Source organism: Gymnoscopelus braueri, assembly GCF_963280865.1.
Source record: "Gymnoscopelus braueri genome assembly, chromosome: 16".
Classification (NCBI taxonomy): domain Eukaryota; kingdom Metazoa; phylum Chordata; class Actinopteri; order Myctophiformes; family Myctophidae; genus Gymnoscopelus; species Gymnoscopelus braueri.
Window position 1 is genome coordinate 38,201,560 of NC_137616.1, and position 7,522 is coordinate 38,209,081.

Below are 7,522 nucleotides of genomic sequence, written 5' to 3' on the forward strand. Positions count from 1 at the left end.
ATACAATATAATATAAGGGACAGACAGAGCCCTCTATGTCTCGTCCGTCAGACTGCAGATGGACTCTTCAGATATCTTCCCAGATCTCGCGAGAGTGTGTTGCTAGGATAGAGAAAGGTGGATAACAAAGTAGATTTTCTCCTAATTTGTGTCACTTAAAAAAAAGCCATTTTAGTATGAAAATCGTGCATATTTTGTGTCTTGTGACGATCGGGTCCAATATTTAGTTCAGTGACCATGGAGCTAAAGAATGGTTCAGAAGCTGTGTTCACGTTGACTCTTCCATTGGAATCAAATAGACTCCAACTTGCTTCCTGTCTCCTAAAAAGGTGTCCACCTACGTCACGCAGAAAATAGGAGAAACGGGAAGTAAACCGGAGAATGCGCCTCTTGCTATTTTCCCAAGCCCCCAGAGTTGCTGAGAAACATTGAAGCTGCCACCCCAGTGGCCAAAGCTGGAACTGCAGGCGGGGAGAAATACATGCACGCGCAAAACATACTGAGAGATATTTATATTTATACATATAAATATGTAAACATATTATACATACATACATATGCATTTACATATAAATATGCATCTCGAGTGTATTTAATAAATATCTCGCGTTCAATCCTTGACACACGGGCTGCCGTAGAACGCAAAAAGGACACTAGTGCGCATGCTCATAACTCTATGGGGATACAAAATCGAACCAATAATTCTACTTCCGGCAAGTTTCCGGGTGCTTCAAAACGCCACTGAGCACATTCATTGAAGTGATAGCTGGGGGCGGGGCAATCCGCCCTCTAGTTATATTATACCTCTATGTATTTTCCTCTTGGGTAGAAGCTATGGGTAGAAGGCTGTTCGCCTCTCGCGCTCTCGTTCTCTCTTGCCGTTTCCGTATCCGCCATGGACCGGATGTGTAAACTGCAAAGTGAATTGATCCCAGATTCTATTCTCTGTGGAGTGGAGTCTGACCATTTTTAACTCTATGAGTCTGACATGTATTCATCACAGTTAATAAGACATCTAATAAGTAGCTGGCGAATTAGTAGCCAGGTTCAGCTTCGTGGATAATTCCAAGCACTGAGAAGTTTCTTTAGCTTGTTTTCTTTTAAATACATCCCAGAAGTTGACCTAGAAGTAGGCTAAACAATGGCAACAAACACGGGTATTTTAGATTTATTTTTCTGATTATGGAGCCATCCAACACTAAATAAAACAGACTTTCTCTCTCTATAACAATATTATTATTGTACATTATTATGTCGTTATCAACAAAATATAGACGGTGATGCAATGATGACAGACTTAACCATGCCACTAACCATTTTGTCCACAGGGTGTCAGTCAAGCTCTATCTATGAGTATCCATTCCATGCCATTTCGCTCTATGGCTGCTGTTTAGGTTCAGACCTATTTTCTCTCAACCTATGCCATTTCTCTCATTCATTCTATGCCTTTGCAGATGTTGACAGTTACATTTGCATGGGTGACGTTTAAAACCTAAATTGCTAAATTAGGATCTTGTTTTTAAACTTTACCATTGCTATAACTGTTACAATTGCAATTGTAATTGTGGGAAAATGTGAACTATTCTGCATCACTACATGGGCTGTAGTAGAGTAGTCATGTTTACGTTAAAGTTTCAAGCTTAAGTTTATTTATCTAACAGAAAGAAAGCTTGATTGATTGATTGATTGAATACTTTATTAACAGTTTGCGAAATAGTACAGTGGTACAATTATACAATGATGTTAAAAGGATAACACAAAAAGTCCTAAGGGCTTGTTTCCACTGTGGTGCTATGTATTCAATTCATCGAGACATTTAAAGATATATAATAACATACAAGAAATCATCAACACTAGTAGTGATAAAAGTATACGTACAGAAAACAATTGAGGAGGGGGGGTCATTTCTGGTGTCAAGCATAGAAGACTTTTGTTGGAACAGTTGTAAATTGCAGACATGTGCTCTCTAATGGCGGTTTTGAAGGAGGGTAAGGAGTCACATCTTTTTATGGCTGTTGGTAGGGCATTTGGCGGCATAAGCATAACAGTATGAATTTCATCCCATATGTGTGCTGAATCTGTGTTGTACAAGATCAGTGGAGCTCCCTCTGGTGTTGTGCCTGTGTGTGTCTCTCACATTGTTGAAGTAGTTGGGTCTGGGTCTGATGATCCCTTGAGTATCTTGAAAACCAGGCCCATTGCAAGTTGCTGTATTCTGTTCTCTACCCTGAGCCATCCAACCCTATGGCATAATGAGCAGGGGTTAGGTGAGTCCTAGGTGTGAGGTTAAGTAGTAACCTGATCACATTACAAACACCATAAAAGGTAATTAAAACACGTTGGAGCCCTACTCAGCAAAAATACTAATAATTTGGATAAAAGGAATTTATCCTCTTGCAGACCTGCCCCCCAAGCAGGAAATTCTAAGTCAAGTGAAGTGTATTCTGTGTGTGTGTGTGTGTGTGTGTGTGTGTGTGTGTGTGTGTGTGTGTGTGTGTGTGTGTGTGTGTGTGTGTGTGTGTGTGTGTGTGTGTGTGTGTGTGTGTGTGTGTGTGTGTGTGTGTGTGTGTGTGTGTGTGTGTGTGTGTGTGTGTGTGTGTGTGTGTGTGTGTGTGTGTGTGTGTGTGTGTGTGTGTGAGAGACTCGCCAGATTTTGACTCAAAAGTCATTATCCTAACTATATCTGGAGCAGTGGGCAGTCACTCTCTGGCATCTGGGTACCAGCTCCAACTCTCAAGGCCAGTCCCTTACATGTACAGTATGTCTTTTAGTGTGGGAGGGAATGAGAACACTGAAACCCATGGGAACACAGTGAGAACATGTAAACTCCACGCAGAAAGGCCTCAGTTGGGTTCAAACCCAAGACCTTCTTGCTGTGAGACTCGGTGCTTGCTAAACTATTAACATATGACTGATTTGTTCCTCAATCAATCAGCTTCCAGTCATTTCGGGTCTCCATACATCTGGCCAGCTCGTTTGTGCTTTGCGCTCCTGCATCTTTCTTGAGTACATCCACGTATGTTAGTGTGGGACGTCCTCGTGACCGGTGCCCGTATGTTGGTTCCCACAGCATCTTGATGTCTTTGGCAGTGCCCTGCTAGTCTCTAATAATAACAAGACCAGGAGACCTGGTTCTGCCAGACCCAAAATGAAGTCCTAGTATGTAACACACCTACAAACCACTTTATAACTGAAGTTCATGATGTCATGAATAGTTCGTGACGAAAGGGGACGTCACACGTCACACACAAAAAAAATTGGCTGGGGCCGGAGGACAAATGACCCTTGCCCATGTATGACGAAAGGGGACGTCACAAATGACCCCTGCCCATGTATGGACGAAACAGATGTGAACAAGGCCGTAATTGTATCACATTTGACTTGCAATTATCTTGAGGTATTGCACACTCTATTTGTCCTTTAATAAATAATTCAATATCAAACTCACAACAATAAAATATCAATGCACAGTAAAGTGCTGGGTGCGTAATTATTGTGAGTTTCAGTCTGAATATTGTTTAGTTTGTCGACTACGCCACTTTTGTTATAGAGGAGAGTCCCCTTTAAATACACCTTTACTTCTACAGGCTTTCACAGGTTCGAGTTACTGGTAAGTTTCAATACTTTGGTTTTGAGAACACACACTTTAGAAAATTCCCTTGAGAAACTGAACACGGATGCAAAATGTATCAAAAAGGTAAGTATATTTATTGGTCCCTAATACAGTGGCTTCTTTGCCTTAAAAACAATCAAAATAACACTATACTAATAAAACCTAACTAAAACACAACAAAGTAATTTACACAACAACTATAAAATGGATTATAAAGTTGTGCAAATTACGCAGGCTTGGTCAACAGGTTTTCAATTTAGCAGGGGTTTCTGTGCAACAATACTTAAGTAAAGTGCTGTGCCAATAAAGTGCTTTTGAGGTACTCAACACGTTTCGTTTCAGGGGGAAATGCTGCATGTCCATATATGGGGGTAAGTAGGAAGAGGGTTTATGCCAGTCGTCTTTGTCTTCTTTTCTTCTTCTCTCCTTCTGCAATGATAGAAACTATGACCAGTTCACTGTGCATTGGTAAAGTACATGCGCGTTTTCACAGTTGGTGGTTTATACAAGGATGAACGTTGCATGGATCGGTACTTACTGACAGGCCAGGCTTTTACACCTGGCGCTGAGTAGGTTGCGTATGCAACGTTTATCACCACTCTCCGTCTCAGCGCTCCTTTTATGGTCTGGTCTCGGTTCGTATGGTCCTCTGTTTATGGTCTGGTCTCGCTCTCTCTTCCTCCCCTTCGGTTCGATCGTTCCTCCCTCTTGGCTCATAGATAGGTACACCTCGGCTTCCAACTGCTTGGTGGCTGGTGTAACTCGCTCAAGTTCCCTCACTTTATTCCGGGGCTCTCATACAACCTCCTCCTCTGCTACCTCTCTCCGTCTGACCCTCCTTCTCTCTGGGCTCTGCTTCTCCTTTCAACTGTCCCGCCTCCTCTTTTATACCTGTCAAAACCACACCTCTCTCTTCCTTCATTTGTCCGTGGTGACATAATGTCTGGGGACATTGGCCATGACCGTGGCCTTGGGCGGGACCTCGTGACCACCTCTCTGCCACTGAATGTCTCTCAATGAGTGAACCAAGGGACCGGGGGAAAACAATTGTAAAACAGTGCAAAACGGTTGTACAAAAATAATAAGATGGTGGTTAAATGAGCAAATAATTATACATTAAGCACCAATAAAAACATTTACAAAAGTTTTAAGAAACCCCCGTTTCACCTTTGTCACACAGATACAAAGCCTCATGTAAGCCCGACCCCTTGGGTCTGGCAATAATAATAATAATAATAATAATAATAATAATAATAATAATAATAATAATAATAATAATACACTTTATTTATATAGCATAAACAGAGATAGAAAGTGCTGGCCCGGACTGCTGGCATAGCGGTCCGGGCACCTGACAGCGTGTCGCGGTTTCGAGTCCCGATCCCGACGGCCTTTGCTGCGTGTCACTCCCCATCTCTCCCCATTTCCTGTCAGCCTATTGTCCTATCTATAATAAAGGAATAAAAAGCACCAAAAATAAATCAAAAGAAAAAAAAAAGATGATACAAAGTGCTTGTTCCTGATACAAAATCAGGAACAGAGTAAAAGCAGCTGGAACTGGGCTTGGCTGAAACTAGAGGTACAAATGGAGATAAAGGGACAAGAGCACAAGTTTCCTTTATCAGACATTTATAAGAAGATTGATAAAAGAGGTTTTGCACGGTGCATTCTCTGCTGCAAGGAGATAAACTATTCAACCAAGGGCAGTCATGCTATGATTGCACACTGCAAAACAGATATGCACCAAAAAAAAGTGCTTGACATCGCCACAACACACAGCATAGGCAGCACCCTTTTACCACCTGCTGGACCTGAAGTAGGAGCTTCCACTTCAGCTCCACTACTACAGGGTCCAGAAGGTGTAAGGCAGCGATGCCAGGCAAAGTTGCCAACTGCAATTGTGAACCGCACAGCAAATGCAGAGGTATGTGCTGTTGTGGGAGCGTATCTATTTCCCCCAGGTTCTATGTTCCCTGCTTACAACCCACTAACCATAACCATAACCCTAAGGTAATCAGGGAACATAGAACCTGGGGAACATAGGTATGACCACGATGTTGTAGACCCAAAGTTCAGCACCAGCAGCATTCTACACTTTGCAATTTACCCAAGAGAATAAAGCCACACTAGCTGCTTTTAACTCATTTTACCATTTGTGTTCTAGGCCATGGTCCTTGGAGTGCTTGCAGAGCATTCGCTCCCCTTTGCCATTGCACCGGTAGTTGTGGAGCTTGCTCAGACTCTGGCTCTGGACAAAGTGGCCTTGAATGGACTCAAGCTTTCGAGGACAGCTGCCAGATACAAAATGGTCTATGGTCTAGGGCGGACGTACTCTGAAAGGACCTTCTCCAACCTGAGGAGATTTCCCTTTTCCCTAAACTTGGATGAGAGCACTTCAAATAACAACAAAAAGGTTGGTCTCATATTTAATAACAAGATGCATGCAATCTTTTCCTTTTTCTGTTATATTATCATTACTTTGAATACCTATTATATTGCTGAGAAGCAATTATTTGTCCAATCAAAATGTTTATTGTACATGTGGCAAATAAACCCTGATTTTTACATTTGATTTGAAGGTCCTCTCCATCCTCGTCAGCTACTACCATCAGGACTTGAGGAAGGTGATAGTGGAGCATTTGGGGTCCCTGGAGCTTCTAAAAGGGAACGCCAACACCTTGGAAATAGCGCTCTGTGAGTTCTTCAGCAAGAATGACCTACCCTGGAAACATCTGGTTAGCATGCTGATGGATTCTTGCGCCGTCATGAGGGGTAGCAAGTCTGGCCTTGAGACCAGGATTCACAAGTACTGTCCAACCCTGCTCGACGTCGATGGGGACTCCTGTCACCACATGCACAACTCTGCAAAGAAGTTTACAGAGCCCTTTGAGAACTATCTTGAGCAGCTGTTCAGGGATGTGCAGATGGATCATCAGTGGTGTCCAGATCAGGTGCAAATAAATTGACTTAATTTGCATTTGTTTCCTTGTTCATTGAACTGAATGTATTACAAATCTATTGTCTGGCACATAGCCTCGTCCTCATAACCTAAACAAATGCTATAGTAGGGAGGGCCTGGGACGTTTAACAATGAGAACATTTAGGGGAAGTGTAAGGAAATGCATCATTTCATAGGCTCTCTTTTTGACAGGTGATGTACTTCAAGGAGGTATGCAACATTCTCAACATCCCTGCCTCCAGCCCTCAGAGAGGGTTTGTTTCCCACCGGTGGCTGTCAGCATATGATGCCAGTATGGCAACATACACCATGTTTCCAGCTTACAAGGTCCTCTACTTTGGCTTTCTAAGCACAGAAGACAAGGAGCTTTATAGAGAGCCTCTGGAGAACATGTACACCCATTACAAGGTCAACCAGAAGGCAAGAGCCAGAATCAGGACCCTACATGAGGACCTCAATCGAAAAGGTGAAGATGATCACTAGTTGTATTGAGTCCTTATTGATTATGGGGGATGGCTGATTTAATTTTAATGCACTCATAGCTTGGTGACACTACACACTTGTTGAACACACGATAAATCTGTCATCTCCACACACATTCAGGGAGAGGCGGTCTCTGTCAAGTCTGGTATCTGGCTTGTGTTACTTTTCTGTATGCTATCTACCAACATTAAAACCAGGCGTAGCAAACAGTGTGTGATTTCATGGAAAAAAGATTGCTTTTGTCCTAAATGTTGTCTGTCCTACAGTTGAGCCTGTCACAGACACTTACATTACTGATTATTTTTTCACAGGCATGACGCCGCAAGGCAGAGACCGTAAGAAGAGAGTCTGTCGAAAGACGTGGCACGAGGAGACCACAACACTGCTTCAGCTCAGCCTTTACATGGGTGTACTGGCTCTCCTCAAGGAATACGTAATGGTTTTCCAGGTGGGTGTTAAACATTAAT